The sequence below is a fragment of the Protopterus annectens genome, chromosome 7.part0, assembly GCF_019279795.1.
Source record: "Protopterus annectens isolate FY-2018-M chromosome 7.part0, PAN1.0, whole genome shotgun sequence".
Lineage (NCBI taxonomy): Eukaryota > Metazoa > Chordata > Ceratodontiformes > Protopteridae > Protopterus > Protopterus annectens.
In genome coordinates this window covers 1,265,918,408-1,265,945,147 of record NC_056739.1, presented here as the reverse complement: position 1 = coordinate 1,265,945,147, position 26,740 = coordinate 1,265,918,408, and the positions used below count along the sequence as shown (strand labels likewise).

At 45.3% G+C, this 26,740-nt stretch overlaps 1 protein-coding gene across 1 annotated transcript in view; it reads left to right on the top strand.

Annotated features, from left to right (window-relative positions):
- The window catches only part of AAGAB (alpha and gamma adaptin binding protein), a gene marked incomplete in the record, with an annotated part of 888,073 nt that overhangs the window by 547,717 nt on the left and 313,616 nt on the right, over positions 1 to 26,740 (top strand).

Sequence of the window (26,740 nt, the reverse complement as noted above, 5' to 3'; positions counted from 1 at the left end):
TGCACAACAGTAAGGTGTAAGTGTCATCTGTCATATCTCACTCTGCTTTCTTTCATGGAATGCATGCAGGTCTGTTTTAGTCTTTCCCTGTAGAGCTCGAGATGAAACTTGATCCATGTTTACTGCTGTTTGCTAGTTTCCTGACTGGATCCACTTTGTATTGCAAAATGTGATCTGTACAACAGTACATTGTTCCAAGAGTGTCTTACCAGTGGAGTATGCAAACAGTGCCACTTGCTTTTGACTCATGGCATTTCCTTTGTATACCCCACACCGCTCAACTGACCAGATTTTCGCAAAATGTCCAGATTTTTTGCCTCCTATTTTTGGTCTGTTCCCTCATAAAATTTGTTTTTCTGGCAAATCAAAGAGAAATGAAGTCACTAAATAATGCTAATTAATGGCAGTCATTTGAGTTTCAGACTTCATGTCCTTCAGAAAATATATAATGGAAAATCTGTCATTCTAGCAACTTTCCAAGTTTATAGGAGCAATATTTTAAATCTCTCCCTATTTTTGGGCCCTTTGTTCCAACATTATTTCTGGCTTTGTCCAGATTTCTTCCATTGAGAGAGGTATGGTGTACCCTAAACTTAGCTACATCTGATGATTGCCAATTTTGAACTATAACTAAGCAGCTCCTCACGGCATCTGAACAGTATTAATGTCTCCCATCACAGTTAAGGAAAAGGAGGTGATTCCTTGGTCAGAACATTCTATTATGTGAGCATGTTAAACATTTCAGCCGGTTTGTGGTACTTCAGTGAGGTTTTTTTGTCTCTGATGTTTGGTGTATATTTAGTGAGCGAGTGTTCTGAACAGAGTATAAAAAAAGTTTTTTTTTTTTTTTTTTTTTTTTGAGAGAGAATTATTACATCAGTAAGAAATAGTAAATGTGATCATCTCTCCTGTATAATCATGAATTTTACCAGTAATGTGAATGTCCCAGCTCAAGCCTTTGTCACTCTTGTGAAAGTTGGTACCTTTTTTCACTTTGTTTTTGTCACTCCCCCACCTTTTCACCCTATCCGTCCAGTGTTTGTGTTCCAACAGCCCTTTTGCAGTCTTTTTAGCAAGGTGAAGAGGAGATATTAGCATCTTTATATGATACCATCATGTTGATAAGGAGATCTTTCTCCTTTGTCCTGTTCTTAACCACTAATGGCAGTCATTTGAGCTGTGCATGGCATGCTATGATATCAGTGTGATATATATATATATATATATATATATATATATATATATATATATATATTTTTTTTTTTTTTTTTGCATGGTGCTGTCCTGATGGAGAGGCTTTTTCCCTTTGTCCTGTCCTTAACTTCCACCTCCCTGTTTGTGTCTTGCAATGATATTATTGCTTTGTGTGCATGCTGCAGTATGCATATCCTTTGCTGCTGCTGATGTCTGTGCTTTCCCCCCTCACTTTATCCACCCATCTGACAGCCCCTGGCTTATACTGAAGGCTGTAGTCTGGAAAACCTCCCCTCCCCCAAATAGGCAAGCCAGCATATTAAGCTGCTCATTCTTACTTCCTTGTCACCCCCACAGGGTCTTCATTAACCTGGCTTATTAAATGAACTTGAGTCATCTGGGTCACAGTTGGGCATCATCCCACTTACATCATGGAACCAGCCTACAGTGGCATTAATCTTTTCATGCTACCGTGGTTTGAATTTGGCATAGGTATAATTGTTTAAGTTTAGGACTGACTTGCTATTTTGCTAAATGTTGTGGTATAGCGGTTAACATTGTGGCCTCACAGCAAGAGGTTCTCCAATTCAATTCTCTGATGGGGTGCCTTCTGTGTGGCATCTACATGTCCTCCCTGCGTTTGTGTTGGCTTCCTCCCACATTCCAAAGACGTGCATCTGGAGCGTTTCTACCCTGGCCTCTGCTGAAAATAGACTCTGTCCTAGTCGGATGTTCCCAGTCAATAAATGTTAAATAAATAAACAATATGCTTTGTGTTCATGTTGATCACTGCTGCAGTAGCCTTAGCTAAATCGATATGACAGTCAGTCAGCTTCCAAAGCTCCAGGGCACTTTCCATGTACTCGAACCATTAGGCAGCTCAAGCTAAGCTGCCTAAAAACACGGGTTTGAGCACCATGCCCTTCAGAGCTGTCCTACCATTGAAGAGAGCTCTTAAGTCCCTTCACCCTTTCCTCCGGGTGTTTTGAGCAATGGAGAGTGTGTGTGTGTGTGTGTGTGTGTCTGTCTGTGTGTGTCTGTCTGTGTGTGTGTCGGTGTGCGTGTGCTTTCAGTTTTCCTGATAGCCTTCTGCTCCTAAAAGCCAGATAGATTGTATAAAGGTCTTCAAGCATTTTAGGTTTTATACATTCATCACAAACCTGACCCTGCAGTTATAACTGTAGTTAATCTTACTGCTGCTAAACGTTTAGTCAGTTTCAGTCCTACAATGTTTGACAAGGATGGGAAAACTTGTATGGATCTTTCATTTTCAGAATTTTGAATTTTCTAGGTCATATGTTAGTTTTATTCTAATTGTGAAATTGAGGGATGTTTTGTCTGCATTTTTTTCTTGGTTTAATGTCTTCAGTTTTACATGTCACAGCTCACTGTTTAAAGTGGGTGTATGACTCTGATACTTCTTTCCAGGGCTATGGCCACTTGTACTGTTTTTGTGAAGGTTTGCCTGTCTGCATTCTCAGATTTTCTCAGATGATGTGAAAAAGAGATTTAAAATTCTTCTTTGGATAGAAATGTAGATCTGAAGTAGTTAACTTCATTTTATCTGCAACCTGTGGTTTTCTGATCCATATCTGATCCTAGCCGGCAACTTTTCAAGCATCTGCTCCAAGCTCCCCCCCCTTACCCATAACCCATCACCATCTCCTACCTTCCCTCAGATCTCATTTGTCGTTTCGTGCATCAGCATAGTGATCTCTGTAACTCCAAGTGTTGGGGGGGTTAGTGTCTTTTTGATCGTTTTTTTGTCCAGATAGTGTGTGTGTGTGTGGTCTTTAGTTCCCTTTCCTCCCCCAATCGCATTGCTGTTCTTCGGTTTGATATATATATATATATATATATATATATATATATATATATATATATATATAAATATAAAAAAGTTTGTTGTAAAGTAGTCTTTTACAGGCCCTCTCTACCCCTTAGGTGTACATGTTTAAAGTGTCCGTCTTAAGTAGGTTGGCTATGTGTGTTCATAGTATGGCTGATCAGCCAAAACCCACTTTCAAGAAATGCACAGTGTGTGGCCATAAACTTTCACCGGCCAATGGTCACACCCTGTGTGTTGTTTGCCTGGGTGTTCCCCAGGGCCTTGAAAGAAAGAAAGGCCAAACTGGTTGCAAAAGACCTTCTACCTGTTTCCTCTCTGGACTTATAGGCCTTGGCTCCTCCAGCAGTTGCTCAACCTCCCCTTCAGGCTGGGCTCACCCTCCCACTAGACCTGTTGAAGGGGAGGCCAAAAGAAAAGACAGGAAAAACAAGAACAAGAGGGGGGATAGGCCCAATAAGTGGTCTCCAGAGCGGGAGCCCTTCCCTAGCCCACCTTCTAAAGTGTCTAGACCTACATCTCCTCGGCTCCACTCCCAGAGTTTCTCCCCAGAGCCGACGGAGCCCTTGAATCCGAGGCCTTCATCTGGGTCATCGCAACGACCAGCCATATCAGTCGGTCGCCTCCTCGTGCTCGACTCTGAGTCTATCAGAATTGGTTATAGACAAGGATGATGAGATTTATCCGGACCCAAATCCAGATGGGAGTCTTGTCAGGCCCCTCTCCCTCTGGAGGGGGGACCTCCATGTCTTTTTTTCATCCAATTTCTCCTTCCCCGATCCAGCCTGCGGTTTCGGGGTTTATGGATCCGAGAATCCTCGGAGCTGGGGGTTCGGCACCGATGGTTCCTCCAACCTCGACTTCGGCGATAACCTTGAGTTCCTCTGATTAGAACAATTTGGATCCGAGCAACTCTCGGGGCCGAGGACGCGGAGTCGGATCGAGGGAATGGAGGAGTCTTCGACTCCGACTTTGTCTGATCCGAGCCATTCCTTCGGTGCTCCGGCTACTCCTGCCTCGGCCCCAATCCTCACGGCAGACCCAGGGAGAGCTTCTTCCTTGTTGGGTGCTAAGGACGTACGCTCTCCATCAGCGTTCGACGTGGTGGAGAGGGTTCTCACCCATGGATCGAGACCCCAGCCTATTTCCTTGGATTCTGCCCAGACTCCCCTGGATTCGGTTAAGACTCCCTTCAGCTTGTCCCTGGGACAGCCCGTACTAGAGGACCCCCAGGCGGTTCCCCTTTAGGAACTCCCCGTGGCCAACGAGCCCTCTTCAGAGAGTCCCACTGAAGAGGGTCCCCATAAGCACACGTGTAAAAGGAGGCGCCTGGATGACATTGATTTAGATGGAGAAAGTTCCCCCAGGTTGTCTCCCAAGGATGTCTCCTTTGGAGACATCATGGAGATCTCCGTCAGAGGGGAGGTTGGTCAGCCCCATAACCTTCTACGGATGAGGCAGTGTTCCTGGAGGCTTTTGTCACAGGCCCATCTACGTCCTGGTCCCCTCCTGCTGATCCCTTAGTGGATCTTATCACCACGCGGGCATGGAAGGAGCCTGACACCATAGAGCCGATACCAAAATGCCCGGACAGGATTCTCTCTCCACCTTCAGACAGACAGACCTGCTACAAAGGATCTATGGTGGATGCTTTGGTGGTTGCAGCAACCACCAAGAGGGAACTGACACAGGAGAGTTCCTCGGTCCACCCTCTGGACAAAGGAGTCCAGGGCAGTGGATCAATTTAGGAAGCAAGTGTTTTCTTCAGCGACATTTTCTGTCTGAGCACTGAACTATTTGGCACACGTGATACGACTGCAGCGAGACCTAGTCACGGAGTTCGCAGAGTCACCCCCCAGAGTCTTTGTCGCCGGAGGACAAGCTTTTGTTCTCCACGAAAATGTCGACTCTAAAATCAGTATCAAACACGTCTATGCATCTCCTTTCCCATGCTACAGGGAAGCAGCGGCTAGGGTGGCTGGGACCGGCGTGGCTATGAGGTGACGCACTTTGCTCAGACTGTCAATTCGTGGACCCCTTCAAGGCGTATTTCACAAATGCTCCCTTTCATGGTTCTTCCCTTTTTGGGAAGACAGCACATGACACTCTGGCCCAGAGCGAAAGGATGGGAAGACTTTGTCTGCCGTCTGATTCCACTTCTCTAGCCCTCAAAGATCCTTTTCTAGGAATCAGAGAGGACAAAAGAAAATGTGGTTCAGAAAAAAATCAGTTTTCCCGGGATTCTCAGGAAAATTCGTCCCCTAGAGGCAGAAGGGGACAGGACAGATGCCGCCCCAGAGGCAGAGCGGAGCCGAGGAACTTTGGGTCTAGGGAGACCTTCTCAGACAGGCCCCACGCAGCAGCCCTGAGAGGTTGCCAGACTGTCCTATTCTGGAGACAATCAGGGGAAGATTATCATTGCACCCAACAGCTTGAGAGTCCATAACTGCAGATCGTTGGGTGCTTCCAATAATATCCAGAGGCTACACCGTCCCGTTTGTTACCACTCCAGTCCAACCAAAGCATCTCCCAGATATCCCACCCACTCAAAGGGAGGCAGCAGCGCTAGAGATTTACAGGCTGCTTCGCAAACGAGCCATCGAACCAGTCCTCCCAGATCAGTCTGGATCAGGCGTTTACTCCAGGTTCTTTTTAGTGCCAAAAAAGACGGGGGACCTCAGGCCCATCTTGGATCTGTCAACCTTGAACCTGGCGGTAGCCAAGCACAAATTCTGGATGGTCAGCCTACAGTCCATTCTACCTTATCTTCGAGAATGCGACTGGATGTGCTCAATAGACCTCCAGGGCACTTATTACCAAATCAAGATTCGCAGAAGCTCCAGGAGATTCCTTTGCTTCCGGTTGGGAGCCAGTCATTTCCAGTTCAGAGCCCTACCCTTCAGTCTCGCCACAGCCCCCAGGGTGTTTACCAAGGTAATGGCAGTTGTAGCGGCTCACCTGAGGCTTCAGGGAATTCAGGTATTCCCTTACCTAGATGATTGGCTCCTCGCTGCTTCCACCAAGCATCTTCTTTGCATAGCCCGACTCCTTCCTTCATCTTGCAGACCGGCTAGGGATCACTGTCAATGTTTCCAAGTCCCTCTGCAGATCTTGGACTTTATTGGGGCATGGCTGGACACCCTTCAATTGAAAGTCTTCCTAACTCCAGACAGGGTCCAGAGCCTACAGGCCCATACATCAGTGGTTCTTGGCCCCAAGCTACCAAAGGTGGGTGACATTCTCCGAGCCCTAGGCTCTATGGCGGCAGCAATCTCGATCCTCCCCCTGTGCACGTCTTCACATGCATGTTCTTCAGTGGACTCTGGCCGTACAGTGGTCTTGGCTAGATCTCCCCATGGAATATCCAATTCAAGTCAGCAAAGCCTGCAGGGTGTCGCTTCTCTGATGGCTCCAATAGCCAAAGATCTTAGCGGGACGCCCATTTCCTTCACCCACACCCCAAGCCACAGTGACCACGGACACCTCCCAGCTTGGGGGCAGGGGGCATTATCTCGGGAGGACGGTCCAAGGCACATGGTCCCACATCGAGACCAGATTTCATGTCAATGTTCTGGAGATGAGAGCAGTACTTTTAGTGTTGCAAGCCTTTCGCACAGTCTTTCCTCCAGGGACTATTGCAATTCAGTCAGCCAACATGTTGGTTGTCTGGTACATCAACAAACAGAGAAGAACCAGATCTTACCCTCTCTGTCGCGAGGCCATGAGAGTGTGGGAGTGGGCAGTCTCCACCAGTTGATTTCTGATTGCAACACACATCCCAGGGCGCTCCAACATTTTAGCAGACAGATTGAGTCGGGCTATTCTAATGCCATACGAGTGGCCTCTGAAACAATTGATAGCGGAGATCTTCCTTGCGTGGGGTCAGCCTTGCTGCGATCTCTTCGCATCTCCTTCCAACGCGAAGTGCAACGAGTTCTTCGCTCTGATCCCCTCGCCAGGGGATTCCCCCCAGAGACGCTCTAGTCCATGCTTGGCCTCCTGGGTTACTGTACACTTATCCCCCATTACCTCTCATTCCAAAGATTCTTCAGAAAGCTTGCCGACTGGGGTGCAAAGTGATCCTCATTGCCCCGTTCTGGCCTCGTTAGGTGTGGTTCCCCTTCCTGTGGTTTCATGTTCTAGCTCCTCCATGGATTCTGGATCCCTGCCCGGATCTAATTTCCCATCCCTTGGGCTCTTGTCCGCCCAACCTGAGCAGCTTCAAGCTGATGGCTTGGTTGCTCCAGTTCCCTTGATTGCCAGGACTCCCCGTCTTTCATCTTCAGTAAAAACTATTCTGGTGGCGTCTCATAAGGCCTCCACTAAGAAGATTTAACACAGTAAATGGAAATGATTCTCTATTTGGGCTTCTCAGTGGAACCTGGATCCCTTTACAGCCCCTGTTCCTGCAGTGTTGGATTTCTTAGCCAATATTTTTCAACAAAGGACTAGTTCCTCAACGGTGAAAGTGCAACTGGCCGCTATCTGTAATTTCCATGTTGGCGAAAACATGAATGTCCTGGCCTCTTCTACACTGTGTAAGGCTTTTCTTTAAGGCACCTTTCTTTTGTGTCCTCCAATTAAGGACTCTGTTCCCCCTTGGGACCTTACCTTGGTTCTGCAGGCTTTAGTTGCTCCCCCCTTTGAACCTGCAGCATCAGTAGATTTGAAGTTCTTATCCTGGAAGACAACCTTCTTAGTGGCCATTACGTTGGCTAGGAGAGTTTCTGAGATTCAAGCTTTGTCTGCCGTGCCCCTTTACTTGATCTTCCATAAGGACAGGGTTTCTTTCTGCACGAACCCTTCCTTACCAAAAGTAGCTTCTGTGTCAAACATTAATCAAACAATTAACCTGCCTGTTTTCTTTCCAAATTTTCAGAACAAGGGTGAATATAAGCTGCATTTGCTAGATGTTCATAGACAGCTTTGTTTTTATTTGCACAGAACAAAGCCCTTCCGTAAGTCTGACCAGTTATTTGTGTCCTTTTCTAAACCCTTTCTGGGCAAAGCCATCTCCAAGGTTTCCTTAGCTAGGTGGATTACACAATGTATTTTGCCAATTTATAAAGAAAAGGTCTGTCCCTGCCTGGTCCTGTTAAAGCTCATTCTACCAGATTTATGGTGACTTCTGCTGCATTTTGGTCTAGGGTTCCACTGGATGACATTTGTGTGGCAGCAACCTGGGCAAGGTCACATACCTTAATTTCCCATTATAAATTGGATTTGATCTCCAGAGGGAGAGCATCTTTCGGCTCTGCAGTGCTTAGGAATATCCTTCCATGAGGGCCTCCCAGGCGTGGACTCTGTTCCACAGGTTGCAGATAAAATGTTAGTAGTTAACTTCATTTTTCTGCAACCGTCCCACCCTCCGTCCCCCGAACCTGTTCAAGGTTTATTATAGAGTTGAGTTGCTAACTGGTTGTGTAGTGGCAAACTCGATCTGAAGGAAGGTAGGAGATGGTGATGGGTTATGGGTAAGGGGGAGGAGCTTGGAGCAGATGCTTGAAAAGTTGCCGGCTCGGATCCAAATACCCACAGGTTGCAGAAAAATGAAGTGTAACTACTCAGATGGAATGTTATGGTGAGCACATAACTTCTTTTTTTTTTTTTTTTTTTTTTTTTGGTCCGTCTGCTGCAAAGCTTATCAAAAAGTGTGATTAGAGGGGTAAGCTGATACAGGGGATTTCAGCCCTTTTCCAAATTTTATAAGGTTTTTCTCTTACCCCTCATCCACGTTTGGTAGGAAACAGAGAAAACAGCCTCAAAATGTTGGTGACCAGACAGTTAAGAAAAAAATGGCAAGGGGGTTTTAAAATGAATACAGGACCCCCGCCAAAAAAAAAAAAAAGACGGCCCAAGTCAGAATGACTGTTTAAGGGTCCTTGTCTCCCCTTAACCCTAACAGCCCCTTTTCCCTTCTGAAAAGTCTGAACCTCAGTTTCTGTCTTTGGCATTAGATAATTTCGGACAGATGGGTTCTGAAGATCATTCATCAAGGTTATGCATAGCAGTAGAAGAAAATTCCGGTTTACCTTTATAAAGCCGAATCACAGTGGTACGAATGCTCATATGAGTGACTCGTAACCACAAAAGTGAAAACGGCGATAGTCCTTAATGTTCAAAAAACAGCAAATCGAAAAGCAGATTCACTGTTTTTCGAACATTAATGTCAAACGAAAAAAAAAGTGTGAAGCAGGGGGCAAGACCCCTGTACCACCCATGTGGGGGAATGCGCCCCTCACAACCCCCTACTTTAATATTCTAACTACCGAGATTGCACTACAGTGGGGAAAGGGACCATTTTCCGAACCCCACTATAGTGCAATCCGCACCACAATGTCACTGTGCATTCGCTCATTGCACAGTCGAACCTTTTTTTGTTTGGAGTTTGCAAACTTTGCAAACAGCCTTTTGAACAATTGCTGTTCGCCAGTATGAATCGCCTTTCTAAAGGTAAACCGAAAATTCTTTCTTTCAAGTGGGTAATTCCTAATCCACCAGACCAAACTCCTGTTCCCCCCCCCTACACTTCAACATAGATTGTATTAGGGAGTAAAAGAGCCAGTTCCTCCTTCCCAGTATGGGAAAGGTTTTTATTCAAGGATATTTTTGGTGCCAGTGAAATGCTTGGGAACCAGTTCTGGATCTTTCCTTCCTAAACACCTTTGTTTTAGTGCCCAGTTCAAAATGCTGTCTCTTCACAACCTGTTTACCCATTCTTAGGTTCATAGGTGTATACTAGGCTAATGGCCCTGGAGCTTTTACAAGCCTAGCCCATAGGATTACCCTGGTATCGTGCCACCTGACCTTAGTTCCCAGTGCCTCTGTCAAGTAGAGCCACTGGAGTGATCCCTGGGGTGAATGTTCTATTTCCCACCCACTCATCAAGATTTCTCTTAGAGGGCCAGTGAGGTGCTCTGTTTGACATGTATGGGGAGTCTGTTCCATAGCATAGCATACCATAACCTGTCCCTCCAGCACGTTCTGTTGATTGTGGTAATGAGGTTGAGGTCTCTGAAGCGTGTGGTGCGGAGGGATTGGGATTTCTTTAGCTGTAGCATTTCTAACAGAGCTGAGTCAGGCATGGCTTTGTAAGTCGAGCAGAGATTGCCTCTAAGTAGGCGATATGTGACAGAGAATAGTTGGAGTTTTTTGAGTCTGTCCATATTGGACAAGTGTTTAAGGCCTAGAATCCTCTTTGTGAGGTACTTTTGTGGCCTGTCCAGTTGTTGCAGGTGTCTAGTGAGGTACGTGCCAAATGGAGCATTGTACTCGATTGGCCTAATGAGGAGAGAGTAGAAGGAGACAATGACCTCTTTCTTCCTGGATGCAAAACCCTTAGTAATGAGATGTGCCACACAGAAGGACTTTCTGACCACAGTGGCAATGTGGTGATCGAAAGAGAGGTTGGTGTCAACCTGTGTTCCCAGATCTCTTAAAACGCCTTCTCTGTTCAGTAAACTACCATTGATGTGGTAATTCATGGGAACCGGGTGTTTTCCAAAGGGGATGACACATTTTTTGGCATTGAGCTTAAGTCCATGGTTCTGACACCAGTCGTTGGTCTCTGTGAGGCCTTTCTGTAGGATGTCAACATCACTTGGGGAGTTAATAATTGCTTCCAACTTGCAATTGTCTGTGAACTTTGTCAGCCAGTGTTCCTTCGTGTTGGCTTGGACTTCAGAGAAGTATATACCAAACAGGAGAGGACCCAGGACTGAACCAACAGGAGAAGACCCAGGACTGAACCTTGTGGGACTCCACTTGTGACTGGTCGGCAGTCTGACTTGGAGTCAGAACCCACAGTGTGAAAGTAGCTATCTGTGAGCCAGTTTGCAACCCACCTAGTGATATAGGCGTTGATGCCTGGCTTACTGAGTTTTTCTATGATTCCCGAGTGGAGAATGGTATCAAAGGCCTTGGCCCAGATCAAGGTAAGCTGTGTGAACCACCTTGCCTTCATCCACAGCTCTGGTGACTAGCTCAAAGAAATCGACCAAGTTGAGCAGGCATGATCTCCCATTCACAAAACCAAACTGTGTGGGATCCAGAGTTTGGAGATTCCCTATATCCTTATTTATTAGGTCCATAATGATGCGTTCCATAGCTTTGCATATCGGACTCGTCAGGCTAATGGGGCGATAGTTCCCAGGGTCTGTAGTCGCTCCTTCTTTGTGGAGAGGGATGACTGTAGCAGTGCGCCATTCGATAGGGACAAAGCCTAAGGTGAGGCTGTGATTAAACAGGACACAGGTGCCAGTTCACTCTGTAGTTCATGTAGAACACAGCCAGGGATATTGTCAGGTCCCATAGAAGCTGTATTCTTGGCCTTGGACAGTGCTGTTTTAACCTGTGCAGCAGTAATGCTGAGTGCCTGGCAATCTACTGTTAATGTGATAGGTCCTTTGGGAGGGGAGAGAGGGGTAAAGCTGGCACTGAATCTGTCTGCCAGTTTATTTGCAATATACTATTGTGCAATAGCTCAGAGCAAATATGGGTATTGCCATGGAGATTCATTACATAACTGTAGAAGGCCTTGTGGTTGTCTTTACTATCTGATGCAATTGTTTTCGTAGCAAGCTTTAGAAGATTTGATGAGGGATCTCAACTTTTTGTTGAGGCTAAGTGAGTTTTTCCAGTCATGACTTCACCTTATTCCGCATCAGTTTTCTTCTTCTGTTGTAGAGTTTGTTTATGGCAGGGGACCACCAGATTGGCTTCCTATTTTTGGAGGAGAGCATCTTGGTTCTATTGGGTATGGCAAGATCCATGCATTTGTGTACGTGTTCGTACAGTGCGTTGGTGTATGATTTGGCAGTCATGCAACTATTCTCCATTTGCATGGGTGCCGTGAAGTTAGCCACCTCTGTTTTTACGAGCTCAAAGTTAGTTTGGAGAAGTTTTTCATGGTGGTTACCTTTGTGGGGGCGGGGGGATGTGGATTTCCAAGGTTATTAGTTTGTGGTTGGATCTAACCAGAGAGCAGTTGACTATTGGTGTAATGCAACAGTCACCCATGTTAGTAATGACCAGGTCAAGGATGTTGCTACCTCTAGTGGGGGTAAGAACGAGCTGGTCCAGGGCATTGGAATTAATGAATTCCAGGAAACATTGGGCAACTGTATTGGCACATGAGTAGTTTTCGCAATTAATGGGAGGGGCAGTTGAAGTCGCCCAGTATGAGAGTGTTAGGTTGGACCCAAATATTCTCCAGGGTGCTTAGGGGCATGGAGTGTGAGTCTTGGGACATAGTTGGGGACCTATAGCAGGCTGCAACCTGAATCGCTATCTTACCCAATGTTAGCTGCACCTGAAGTATCTCTGATGAGTTATGTTGAGCTACCAGTCTTCCTTTATGAATATGGAAACACCACTGCCTTTGCAGCTTCGGTCCAGGTTCTGAAGCTGAAAAGTGTGGAATGAGTTGTACCCTGGTAGTGCAGGGGTGCTTTCTGCTGCCTTGAACCAGGTCTCTGTTACAGCAGAAATGTCGATGTTCTCCATTTTAAGGAGTGCTTCGAGCGAGTGCATTTTGAAATTTAGACTTCTAGTGTTGAGCAGCATGACCCTCCAATTGCATTTGTTTGTAGCTGTTATGGTGGTAATTTGGTCTTTTGAACACTGCCTAAAAAGCACTATAGAGGTGGTAAGAGCCTTGGTCCGTATCCGGAAGCCCAAGGATGACAGATGCAGGCCATCTCTGGCAAAGCATCGAGGTCCGTCAATCATGTTTACATACTTCAAAATCTTGTCTGATAACTTTGTTACTAATATTATAAATGACAAGAAACTACCTTAACTTTTACAACATTTACTGTGTATACTGTTAATAATTAATATCTTGTATTAAAGCCAACAACCTGTAATGTTGTTTACTATTGCCGCAGCTTTGTATCTCTGTTTATCATGTACATGATGTGGAGCTTTTCTGCCCGGGCATTCGCTGAAAAAGGACCTGCGTCCAGTTGGAATTTCCCAGTAAATAAATAAATAAATGTCATCCCAGGCCGGCAGATAATGGATCCCCTTAGAATGACACCAGAAACTTAACCAGTTGTTGAAATCGATCATTTTCTGCTTGTACTGTGGTATCATTCTGGGTGATGGTAGGGTGCTGCTCAGGGCTAGGGTCATACCCGCCCTGGGCTACATGATCTGAGAGCTCCTTCATATGTCTCTTCATGTAGTCCAGGGAGGTACGACTCAGGTAATTCACACACACATGTACAATGACAGAGTCATATTGTACCTGTTGTTGAGGGACCTGAGTGCATGCGTTATGTGGCAGATCCTGGCACCTGACAGGCAGCTGACTGTTACTTTCTCCTTATTCAACCTAGTGAGTGGGACATCAGTGTGCATCATCACTATCGTGTCCCCTTTGATTAGCATGTTGGGCATGGTGTTTGTTTTGCCTTAGGGGCTTTGGTTGAGTGGCACACTGTTTAGGAGAGTTGTGTGTCTCTTAATTAGTGTGTGTTGTGGTGGTCAAGTGCGTTTCTGCCTTGGAGGTCTCTGCTGTTTGGATAGATTTTTATTGAGACCCTCCACAAAGGTGGGTTTGTGTTTTTATGTGAAACCAGTGCTGGTGTGTGCTCTGGAGGGCTGTGTGTTCCATGTGGTGTGGTGCAAGTGTTGACCTTCTCCTCTTGACCAGCTGTTTCAGTCTTGGCTGGAGAGTGCGTGGCTTCCAATTTGGATATACAACTGCATCTCTTGCAAGTCTGAGTGTTGGGAGGTAAGAGGAGATGGTTGTCTGTGTACATGAGGCAGTTGCTTCATTGCCTCATCATGCCCAAGTTCAGCAGGTTAATAGGAGAAAGCACAGGGAACTGACCTTTAGACATGCCTGAAGGGGTGGGTATTAATAATACGTACTGGAACCGTTTCCTTGTAGAACGGTTACTGCTGGTAGCACTTTTGTGTACTACAATAATTGCTATAAGAAGTCTGGTAAACTGCTAGACTAATAAGCTAGTAAAAGTGCAGTAGAGGAGAGAACTAGCAAATCTATGGGAAAAGTTGAAGAGCAGACTTTGACACCACTCAGAAGCTTACAAACAGTCCTGGATACAGCTAATCTGTATCTGGACTAGACTAGTTATAGGAAAGGCTGGAAACAAGCGCAAACATGGGATTTTAAACCAGAAAGTTGAAAGAGATGGAAAGACTGCCCAAATGGCCAATAAACTATAATTTCTGGGCCAGAAACCACTCCTCTTGTGGTAGATAGGTTATCTCTCCCACTGACAAGTTAGAAGGCTTCCCTCTGGCACAGAAAGGCTTGGGGGGGCTCAGGAGTTTACAAACAGTCCTGGGTACAGCAAATCTGTATCTGGACTAGACTAGTTACAAGAAAGGCAGGAAACAGGCTTAGAATTTTATTTTTTGTAAAGTAGAAAGGGAGAAAGGAGAAACAGAAGATAATTCAAGGTTAAGGACCTAAGTGGCTTGCCCTTCTCAAATGTTCTCTCTGTATTAGATAGAATGAGATAGTGACACTAGACTGGTATAGAGCTGGGATACAGCTGAAGAGATGGGATTGGTAGGAGTGTCTGAAGTCAAAATAAGATCTCAATGTACTAAATTGAGTGAGCAAATGAGATCGACCCAAGAGGAGTTTCAAACACAAATTTACAGGAGGGGCGGGTAATTCCAAAGCCACCAAGATTAATACCAGTACAAGAACAGGGAGGTAGGGCAAGGAAACTAACTGCAGAGAGAGAGAGAGAAAGAGACACCACAGTATTCTATGAAACAAATACTTAGAAAAATAAATAACTAGAGAGAGACACAGACCACAATATTCAATGAAATAATTAAATAGAAAAATAAAATGCAGTACAATCTTTAACACTGCAAGTTTGTACTTAACTCAGCTAGTTATGCAGTTGATTGTAGGTATATAGCAGAAAGCCAAACAACTCTGATATTGAACAGTAATGAATTCAACGATATGTGACTAGCTTATAAATACAGAGAAAACCTCTAGGCTAAGAGTTTAACACTGGAATATCAATGAAGTGGAACACAATAACCCCTCAATTACTGCAGAGAGAGACCACAGTATTCTATAAAACAAATAGAAAAATAAATAACTGCAGAGAGACACAAACCACAGTATTCAATGAAACAATTAAATAGAAAAATAAAATGCAGTACAATCTTTAACATTGCGAGTTTGTACTCAACTCAGCTGGTAATGGAGTTGATTTTAGGCATATAACAGAAAGCCAAACAACTCTGATATTAAGTTTCAAGGTGACAATAGATTGAAAAGATGCTCATTACATCCCTATTCATCCAGATTTCAGATGTTTCTTAAGGTTTTGTGTGCCCGGATCACATTATCAGTTCTCTGCCATACCCTTTGGACTATCCACCACACCAAAGTGTCAGGAATTTCTCAGTTGGGTGAGAAATCTTTTACATAAGCTGGGATTGTAAGAGAACATTTAAAAGTATTTTTGACGACATCACACAGGATTGTGCTCCTGTGGTGTCTGCTAGTCACCTCAGTTCAAAGAGCTTTTCTTCCATGAGGAAAATAGATCTATATCTAGATCTTTTTCTAGGATTTTCCATTTAAACTTTGGCCACTGCAGTGGAATACCTCAGGATTTTGGGTCTTGTGGCATCTATGATTCTCGTGATAGCCCTGGAAATACTCCACATTAGAAAGATGTAATGATGCCTGACGTCTCTTTGGTCCCCACACCAGCACCCATTATCTTTTTAAATCCCAGTTCAGGGGTTTGTCAGAAAAGAAGTCCCTTGGTATATTTATCAAATTCCTCTAAATTCAGGGCTCTCTTCCTCCCTCCCTGCTCCAATTCAGTCAGTCAACACAGATAAGTCAGACTTTGCTTGGGGAGCAGTTTCAGGAGGGATAAGTTTGTAAGGTGTGTTAGATACCAAGGACAGATGCAAGTACTAAATATAAAAGAGATGTTTGCTCTGATCGAGGCATTCAACTCTCTGAATCATCTGTAGTCCCCTGGATGTCTTCACATTGTTACAGACAATGCCACAGTTATATGGTATATCAACAAGTGAGGAGGAACCAGGTTTCACCCCCTTTTGCAGACTGGCCGTGTTAGTTTGTGATATAGCTTCACAGCACAAGCATTCTACATTACATCAGAGAAAAAAATTGTGGCAGACCAGCTGAGCAGGACAAAGGTAGACCCTCATGAATGGAAACTAGATCAGATGTCTTCTAAGATTTGATCCACCTGTGGGGGGTGTTCCTCATGTAAACTTTTTTGCCTCCTCTCTGAACAATCAGATGCTAAAATTCTGCTCCATGATTCCAAAATGCCCTGGAGGGGCAGATGTTGTTTTCTTTCCTTGGACAGGAATGTTCTTGTATGCTTTTTCACTGATATTCAAGGTACTTCTGAAGATTCAGAATGAATCCTCCAAGATCATTTTAGTGATTCCCTTCTGACCCAGCCAACAGTGGTTCTCCCTTCTTTTGGAAGTGGCCAGGAACAATTACCTCATGCTTCCTCGCAGCATAGATCTACTCAGACAAGAACAGGGGTGTTTGATATGCCCCTAGTCAACTTCAACTGACTGCCTGGATGATAGGATCTTAATTCCTTTTAGGTACCCCTTTATTGAAGATGTGCAGCAGGTAGGTACTAATGGAGACAAGAAAGCCCACAACATGAAAATCATATATCAGCAGATGGAAAATGTTTTCTAGTTGGTGACAACAACATAACCACTACTCATTCAGAGCTAATGTTTCTCTGGTTTTACAATATTTGTGAGTTACTGTCCTTTGGCTTTTCTTACTCTTTCGTCAAGGTTCATTTATCAGCCATTTCACCATGTCCGCCCATGGATCCTTTTCTTTTAAGGCATACTCATGTCAAAATGTTTTTGAAGGGGGTTTTGCATAAGAGACCTCCATAAAAAACGGTGGCTCCTTCATGTGATATTAATTTTGTGTTAGGGAAGCTTACACTTGCTCCATTTTAACCAGCTCATCTGACTAGCTTGAAGTTCTTAACATGGAAAACTGTTTTACTGCTGGCTCTCACCCTTGCAAGAAGAGTATCTGAGTTGGAAGCTCTTATGATGTTATCCCCATCTTATTTTCCACAGAGACTGGTTTTCTTTGAGAACTAATCCTTCTTTAATGCCTAAAATGGTATCAGAGTTTACTTTAAGCTAAATTCATCTCCCTATTTTCTTTCCTAATCCCAAAAACAAGGAAGAAAGGGGATAGATAATCCATGCCTTGGATGTCCACAAATAACTCTAGTACTTTCTTGACAGAATTTTTGCATTATGACTAGATAACTGGTTGTATGAAAGAACCCATGTGGTTAGAGCCACTTCAGAAACCAAAACCTTTATCAGTGGTGTACCACAGGGCTACGTTTTGGGCCCGCTCCTATTTGGAATTTATTTCTCAGACCATTAGGTCATCACTCCTGGTCTGATTAAGTTTGGCGATGACTGTACATTGGATGTTGTTTGATCTTCAATTGACTCACAGTTGCTTGGGTTAGACCATGTTACCAATTGCTGCAAGGACAATGGTCTCATATTTAATGTACAAAAATGAAGCATAGTTTATTTGGTAAACAGAACATTTTCACTTACCATATGTGTGATGCACCCCTCAAATAAAACACTTTTGTAAGGTACCTAGGCACTGTTGCTAATAATTATGTATCATTTGACCAGCATGTCAACACAGTAGTTTGGAAAGCTTTTTATCTAGCTCATGTAATTTCCAAAAGCATTTCCACTAGATCCAGAGAAGTCTTAATTTCCCTTTACTCATATATCAGACCCATTATTCAATATAATTCACATTTTAACATGCATTTGTTAAACATATCATACAACTTAAGAGACCTGTGAGATTCATAACTAAAAAGATCAGTGGCCTCAAAAATCTTAGTTATCAGGAGCATGTCAGCCCTTTCTCAGTACTCCGTCTATTACAGACTCCTCCTTGCAGCTCTGTGCCTAGCCATTTGAGCCATAAAAGATCCAACCATATTTGACGTTTTACTTCATAGAACTAATGGTATCCCAAATACTCTGTTAAGGGAAATAAACCTGAGTCAGCATATTAATAAGTCGCATTGGTGTGGTAGATTCATATCCCAATTTATTTCTTAGTTCTGGAACAAACTTCGACTACATGTCAAGCTTGTCACCTTAAAGGTCAGCCTAGTTAATTTTATGGGCAGTTTCAAATTCTCCCCTGGTCTAGCTTGTCTTTTAACTTTTGAGTAGGATGTTTTGGCTAGAACTGTAATGACTGATTGCCTAGTACTGTGAACCTATGCACAAAAAAACTTTCATCCCTTCTAATCAGTTGTTAAGTAGAATGGGACAACCTGCATCAAAGCAGACCATTTCCAAATGGTTGTCTCAGGCTATTACCTTTTGTTGATGTCACCACAACAATACTATTCCAGGTAGGATTAAGGCCCACTCCACCAGGCCTTGGTTTCATTTGTGGCTTTTTGTAAATGGTTAGAGTCTAGAAGTATTCTAGAAGCAGCAGCTTGGCACTCTGTACGTACTTTTACTAAACTCTATAAGCTTGATGCCTTCTCTAGGTCTAGATCAGGCCTTTGTAGGACCATTCTCCAGGGGCTCCTGGGCCTTCAACCTTCCAAATGTTGTAAGCTAGGGTAATCTAGCCTTATAGCTAAGGCTACCGCAGCAGTGATCAGTATAGTGAACATAGTACAGTATGCATGAAAGTACAGTTGTGTATGTAAACTTATAGCAGCAGATATTTGAATGATCACTACTGCAGTAGCAGTTCCCCTCCTAACCACTCCCCTTTTGTATGATTTTGCCAGTTTGTGTGTGTGTGTGTATGCATGTATGTATGTATGTATATATATATATATATATATATATGTGTATATATATATATGTGTATATATATGTATATATATATATATATATATATATATATATATATATATATATATATATATATATATATATATATATATATATGTATATATATGTATATATATATATGTATATATATGTATATATATATATATATATATATATATATATATATATATATATATATTTTTTTTTTTTTTAACTCCTAGCTGTGTTCCCGCTGGGCTCTGCCTCCATCTTTCAGTTGGCATAAAGCTCTGAAGGGCTGGTGCTCAAACCTGTCTTTTAGGCAGCTCAGCTGCCTTAATGGTGTGAATGGGTGGAAGGTGCCCTGAAGCCTTGGAAGCAAACTGTCTGTAATGTCATTGGCAGGATGTAAATCCATATAGCTAAGGCTACTGGCTGCCATTATTTAGAAAAGGGTGCAGGGCAAGTACTGCAAATGTTCATATTCCATATTGATCCCTTTTAGGGTGTAGGGTCTTGTGCCCCAGGCAGGAAGAGATCACTTTGCAATAGAAGACATCTGAGCGAAGTACAACATTCAGCAAGTTAGAAGAGCATACGGCAAAATATAATAATGATGTGTTTGATGCATCTTGTAGATCTGCTTTTTCTGGAATGGTCCCAAGATGCTGTACCCAGCTAAAATCCATGACGTTACCTTAAGGATGTCAATAGAACTTGCCAGTATACGCTTCTTAACTTTGAGACCGTTTGGAAACAAAGCTGATGATACTGAATTGAACTGGAAAAGAAGAAAAATCACAAAAGGCTTAAAATAGATCTTTTCAGGCAGTCTCAAGGATTTATAATAGGAACTTCTTTTTTTCCAAAAACCTGTATTTAGAAAATATCAGAAGGGAAAAGACATGCACAGTCTGCAACCACCCTTTTAATCTGTGCATGTTTCAGACGGTCTCCCTGCAGCTCAGACTTTTCAAAACAGATTAGTTTCTATATGGGGATTTATGAAAAGTCTGCAGTGCTTAAACAAATGCAAACTTTCTGCGTACCCAAGTAACTTTTCTTGAGAAAGCCCTGATGACAGTCCTAGCTTGCTCATCCTAATCTGGGGGAGGCTGCTATGGATATGAGATTGACACCTTACAATGGCCAAGTATATCATCTGCCTTTTGTGGCAGTGTTGGCTTCTGCTGCACTGGGCAGGGACCTTCCTGCTGAGTCATGGTCCAGGAATGTTTTTTTGCATGGGAGCAGTCGCGTTTCCTCATGTGACCAAATAACTATGGCATGTCTTGTCAGCCTAAGCGTAGACCACTTTGACGGACCAGCCAGCTGACCTGTTTTCTGCCATTTGATATTTAGTTAGAAATGGGTGGGTTGGTAGGACTTTCTGGATAAGAAGAAATGGACCATGCTGTTCTTCCCTATCCTTTGGATGTCCAGCTCCTGCTTCTATGAAATGACTGAACCTATCGTGAAGATATTAAAGCAGGGTCTCCTCAGAGATGTGCCCTTGGAATCAGGTTTAGAAGTCGCTACAAAAAAGTCCTATATCAGTTTCCCTTGTCACAGCAGTGAACATGTTTATATTCTTCATTGTTTGCTGTTCCCAAAAAAAAAACAGAGCTGTACTGTGTATGCTGTAAATTTAAGCCTGTAGTTTGTGAAATATGGAATTACTTCATTTCCTTCACTATTGCTACCAGTGCCACAAAGGGCATGTCACAGTAGGCAAAATATATTTTTTGTACTTCTGTTTGCTCATCTCACAAGAAGCCTCGGATTCCGAGAGAGATAACACAATTTTCAAATTCTAGCTCTTTCCTCTAGTCTGGTAACTACACCTTGAACATTTATACAGTGTCTAGCACAGTCTTCAACCCTGTAAGGTCAACAGGTATTTGCGTTTTGCTTTATCTGGATGATTTCTTTTTAGAGTCAGACTTCCATCTGCAAATTGCCTGGAGCTTGGGTCCTTGTGTTGCAGGTGCTTCAGGAGTTTAGAATAACTGTAAACGTTTAATAATGCCAGTTGACCCCCTCCCTTTAGTTTCTAGGAACAGATAAGAATAGAGTGCAGACCAAAGTATATTAGGGAGGAGAAAGCTTATTGACAACTTCCAGCTTTCCTTTGAAAAGGATTGGCTGCAATAAAAAAAATCTTGGGTCTAGACCAAATGGACACTAGTGTAGCCAGTGTTCCACAAGCCAGCTTTTATATAACTGCTGCAGGACTTCTCTCACACAGTCCATCCTCCTGTTTGCTGGACAACCTGATTGCCTGTTGCCTTCTTCCTGTCTGACCCAAATCATCTTCACCAGTTTGTCTTCTGCTTTTCTCACATGAACCACTGTAATCTGTTCTTTTTGACCTTTTCCGCATTTGAACTACTTTTCCTTTGCTCTGACCTGTTTGCTAATGTAGTCCATCACCAATATGAACAGCAGTGGGTACAGAGCTGAACCTTGATTCTCACCCACTCCGAGTCCCTCTGATACTGTGAGTCATTGGGTCTTTGTATGTAGCCTGCACTAATTTTACCAATGTTTCTGGGACTTCAAACCACCGCAGGACTGCCCAAATCAGCTTTCTTGGGATTTTTTCATATGCTTGCTTCAAGTGTGGGAATGCCCATTTGGACTCTCTCATCTCTAGCTTCTCAACTATCTGTCTCACTGCAAACATCTGGTCAGTTGTGCTGCATCCTGATCTCAATCCAAACTGCTCATCTCCCATCGTACTTTCTGCTACTCTGCAAATGTTTTCATCAGTCACCATCTCCAGAACTTTCATGCAATGTGACAGAAGTTTGATACCTCTTTACATCCACAGTTATGAATGTCCCCTTTGTTCTTGAACACTGGCACTAGTATGCTTTTGCTTCTGTCATCTGGGACATACCTTTCTCTGCACACTGCTATAAGTATCCCCGGGTGCAATTTCTCCCCCATCTCACCCACCATCTTGTCATATCTGCTGTGATCTCATCTGAGCCTGCTGCTTTCTCCTGACTTAAATTTCCTTGCTGCTCTTCTTACTTCTTGTGTGGTGGGCTCCTCTTCTTGTCTCATTGTAGGCTGTGTCTAGAGCAGTACAGCTTCTGTAGGGTTTTCTTCACTCAGAAGCTGCTGGAAGTATTCCTTCCATTTGCCTTTGATGTCCTGTAAACTGTTGAGCAGGTTGCTGCTGACATCCCTTATGAAGGGTGTCTAACCATCTTCTTTATCTTTCTGTCTTTGCCTTGCAACCTGATATAGTTTGTGTGCCATCTACTGACTCACTTTCCAGAAGCTGATAGAGTGCCTCTAATACCTTGATCTGAAGTAGTTAACTTCATTTGATCAGCAACCTGTGGGTATCGGATCCGACCTGGATCCAAGCCGGCAGCTTTCCAAGCTAAAGATCCGAGCTCCAAGCTCCTCCCCTTACCCATAATACCCTGCTACCTCCTTCCAGCCCCCAGATCTCGTTTGCCACGGCTGTAACAAGCACAAGTTACGAGCTCCTGGCGGTTAGGTATGAAGTATTTGTCAAATTCTTGACTTTGTGGTAAAATTAGAAAGGTGTGTGTTTGTGTTTAGTTTAAACCCTTTAGCTTAGCTTAGTTTTAATATTTTCACCCTTCCCCTTATTCTTGTGTGTCTGATTGTGTGGTGTGTTTTTTTTGGTATGGCCGAAGGCCCTAAGGCCATTTTTTTCTAAATGCTCTGAGTGTGGCCATAAGCTGTCTCCAGCCAATGGCCACACTCAGTGCGTTCTTTGCCTGGGGGGTAGAGCATTTGTCATCGGTCTGCCAGATCTGCGCAGCCTTTAACCTGTGAGGGATAGGAGGAACAAGCTGATCCTGGCGGGTCTTTTGCCCGCGGACTCTGTTTCTTCCTCCTCTCTCTCAGTGGCTCCAGCCGCGGCTGCAGCTATTCAGCCAGCTGTTCTACCTCCCCTGGCTGGGACTTAACCTTCCACCCTTTCCCAGGGAGAGAAGGAGGCAAAGAGAAAAGAGAGGAGAGAGAGAGACAGAGGGAGAAAGAGAGAGAGAGTGATAGGGATAGAGAGAAGCATAGGAGCCACAAGCGGCGGGCCGACCCTGCTCCCTCAGCCCCACCAGCTAAGCAGCTCTCTTCTCCCCTGAAGATTTCCAGGTCTTCTCCCTCTCAGCTCGGTTCCCCACGTTTCTCGCCAGAGGAGGAGCCGCGGCCATCTTCGAGGTTGTCGCCGCGGCCTTCCCGGCCAGCTTCGGTGGCCTCTTCTAGGTCAATACGAAGCCTTTCAGACGCTGACATGGACCGGATGATGCATCGCTTCCTACAGGCCCAGATGCAGATGGGAGTGCTCCTGCCCCCCCCCCCCTCCGGGGGGGAGCTCGGCCCCATTTGTTGCCCCCATAGCTCCTTCTCCGATCCATTATCGGGTTTCGGAGCCATTGGATCCAAGCAGTTTCGGAGCCAGGGAGTCGGCGCTGATAGTAGTTGCTACTGCGCTGGCCATGCCCTGAGTTTGTCGGATCCCATTTCGGATTCGAGCTCTCGGGGCCGAGAGACATACGGATCAGAGGGGGTTAGTGTGTCTTCAGCTCCATTGCGGTCGGAGCACACTTCCCTTTTGGGTCCGATCGCTTCGGCTCTGAAGTCGATCCCCGCGTCTGATCCGAGGGTGTTGCTCATGGAACCGAGAGAGAGCGGCTCACCTTCGGCGTTCAACGTGGTGGAGAGGGTCCTTTCGAGAGGTTCGAGACCCTCTGCTCGTGCTACGGATCCAGCCAACGCTCCCTCGCAGATGGGCTTGTCTTGCATTTGGCCCCAGGGACAGCCTGCGTCGACGCCCCACTCAGTTCCACTGGAGGAACATGACCCTGTTGGTGAGCCCTCCTCGGACAGTCCCACAGAGGAGGTCCCTCACAAACGCAAGTGTAAAAGGAGGCACTTGGACTCCCCAGAGTCCCTCACGGATAACACCAATTTAGAGGAAGGGGAAGGTTCCCCCAGGTCACCCCCCCCCAAGGATGTCTCCTTTGGAGACATTATGGAAATGCTACGCCTAAAAGGGGGGTGGTCAGCCCAAAAGCTTTCCTCGGATGAGTCTGTGCTTCTGGAGGCGTTTGACGCAGGCCCGTCTACCTCTTGGGTGTCCCCTCCAGCCGACCCACTGGTAAACCTCATTACTACCAGGGAGTGGAAGGAGCCGGAGCACTGTAGAGCCAATCCCCAGGAGACCAAATAAGATCCTTAGCCCGCCTGTGGATAGGACAGCGTGGAGTAAAGGCTCCCCGGTAGATGCCATGGTGGTGACAGCGGCTGCCACCAAGAAGGAACTGGCACAGGATAATTCCTCGGTCCATCCTCCTGATAAGGAATCTTGGACAATGGATCGTATCGTTAAGCGGATGTTTGCTTCGGCTACCTTTTCCATAAGGGCGCTGAATTACTTGGCCCATGTGATTAGGCTTCATCGGGATCTGGTGAAGGAATATGCGGAGTCTCCCCGAGTCCATGTTGGCCGAGGACAAACGGACCTTCTCGACTCGCATGGCCACTCTAAAATCGGTATCAAACGTCTATGCGGCTACTCTCCCATGCCACAGAGGGGGCCGCTAGAGCCAGCGGATCAGGCATCGCCTTACAGCGTCACACCTGTCTCTGACTTTGAGATTTTGCGGAACCTTTCAAGGCATCCTTTGCGAACGCTTCCTTCGGTTCTACCCTGTTTGGCAAGACCATCCGCGATACATTGGTCAAGAGCGAGAAAGACGGGAAGATGCTGTCTGCCGTCTGAATCCGCTTCTCAACTCCTCAAAGGTCCTTTTCCAGGAACCAGTGAGGACAAAAGAAAATGTGGTTCCGTAAGTCTCAGCAGTGGTGGATGCCGGCCCAGAGGCAGAGGGAGGCCGAAGAATTTTGGGTCGCGGGAACCCTTTTCCGATCGACCCATGCAGCAGCCCTGAGGGGCTGCCCGACTGCTCCTCTCTGGCACAATGGGAGTCCATCACGTCAGATCGCTGGGTTCTTCAAATAATATCCAGAGGCTACTCTATCCATTTCATAAATCTTCTGCCTCAGTCGAGGCACCTCCCCGATGTTCCACCCAGTCAGAGGGAGGCTCCGGCTTTAGAAATAAAGAAGCTGCTAGAAAAAAGAGCCATCCAGCACGTCCCCCCCAGACCAGTCCGGGTTAGGCAACTACTCCAGGTTCTTTTTGGTGCCAAAAAAGACGGAGGGACTTGAGACCAATTCTCGACCTTTCTACAATGAACCTTTTTGTTGCCAAGGAGAAATTCCAGATGGTCACTCTTCAATCCATTCTCCCCCTGTTGCAGGAGAACGACTGGATGTGTTCCATAGACCTCAAGGATGCATACTACCACTTTCTCATGGACAGGCAATCCAGGAGGTTTCTCCGCTTTCGGTTGGGGGGGCCAGTCATTACCAGTTCAGGATCCTACCATTCGGCCTCACCACAGCCCCAGGGTGTTCACCAAGGTCATGGCAGTGGTAGCGGCCCACCTGAGACTTCAGGGAATACAGGTTTTTCCTTACCTGGACGACTGGCTCCTTGCCGCCTCCACCAGGCATCTACTCTGCTCTGCCAGGGATCGCTTCCTGATTTTAGCCTCCAAGTTGGGGATCACTATAAATCACAAGAAATTGTCCCTTCAACCGGTCCAAGTCCTGGACTTCATAGGGGCCAGAATAGTCACGCTTCAGACCAAGGCCTTCTTGACGTCGGACAGACTTCGCAGCGTAACCCTTCACATTCTAGCACTCCTTCAATCTCCAACCCCATCAGCGGAGTTGGTCCTGAGAGCCTTAGGGTCCATGGCAGCAGCAATCAACCTTTCACCCTTAGCTCACTTGCACATGAGGGTTCTCCAGTGGACCTCACAGGTCCAGTGGTCCATCCTTCAACACCCGTTGAACACTCCAGTCCCCCTCAGCAGAGTTTGCAGAAATTCCCTCATATGGTGGCTCCAATCTCGAGAGCTTCGGGAAAGACGACCATTTATAATGCCACAACCCCAAGCCATGGTAACCATGGATGCTTCTCGCCTTGGGTGGGGGGGCATTGCATGGGCAGAACTGTCCAAGGTACATGGGCTCAGACAGAGACTGTTCTGCATATCAATGTTCTGGAAATGAGAGCGGTGCTTCCGGCGTTGCAAGCTCTTCATACCTCTCTCCCTCCAGGGACTATTGCAATTCAGACAGACATGTCAGTGGTCTGATACATCAACAAATGCGGGGGGGGGGGGGCAGGTCTTACCCTCTTTGCCGAGAAGCCATGAGAGTTTGGGATTGGGCGATATCCACCAACGGTTTTCTGTTAGCAATGCACATTCCGGGTCGGTCCAACATCCTAGCGGACAAGCTGAGTCGAACTATCCTTTCAGCTTACGAGTGGTCTCCGAACCCCTTAGTAGCAAAACAGATCTTCCGCAAGTGGGGTCAGCCTTGCTGCGATTTCTTCGCATCGTCTTCAAACGTGAAGTGCAGCGAGTATTTCGCTCTAATCCCCCCCCCCCCGGGGGAAATCCCCAGAGACGCTCTAGTCCATGCTTGGCCATCCGGTCTTCTTTATGCTTATCTTCCTCTTCCATTAATGACAACATTTTTATATAAAGTTCGTTGGTTGGGGAACAAGATTATCCTCATAGCCCCATTCTGGCCTTGTCAAACCTGGTTCCCGTACCTGCGGTCTCATCTTGTAGCTCCTCTTTGGATCTTAGATCCCATCCCGGATCTGATTTCTCATCCTTCGGGATTGGAAACTCCGAATCTGGACGACCTCAAGCTCTCAGCTTGGTTGATCCAGTTCCATTAGTTGCCAGGACTCCCGGTATC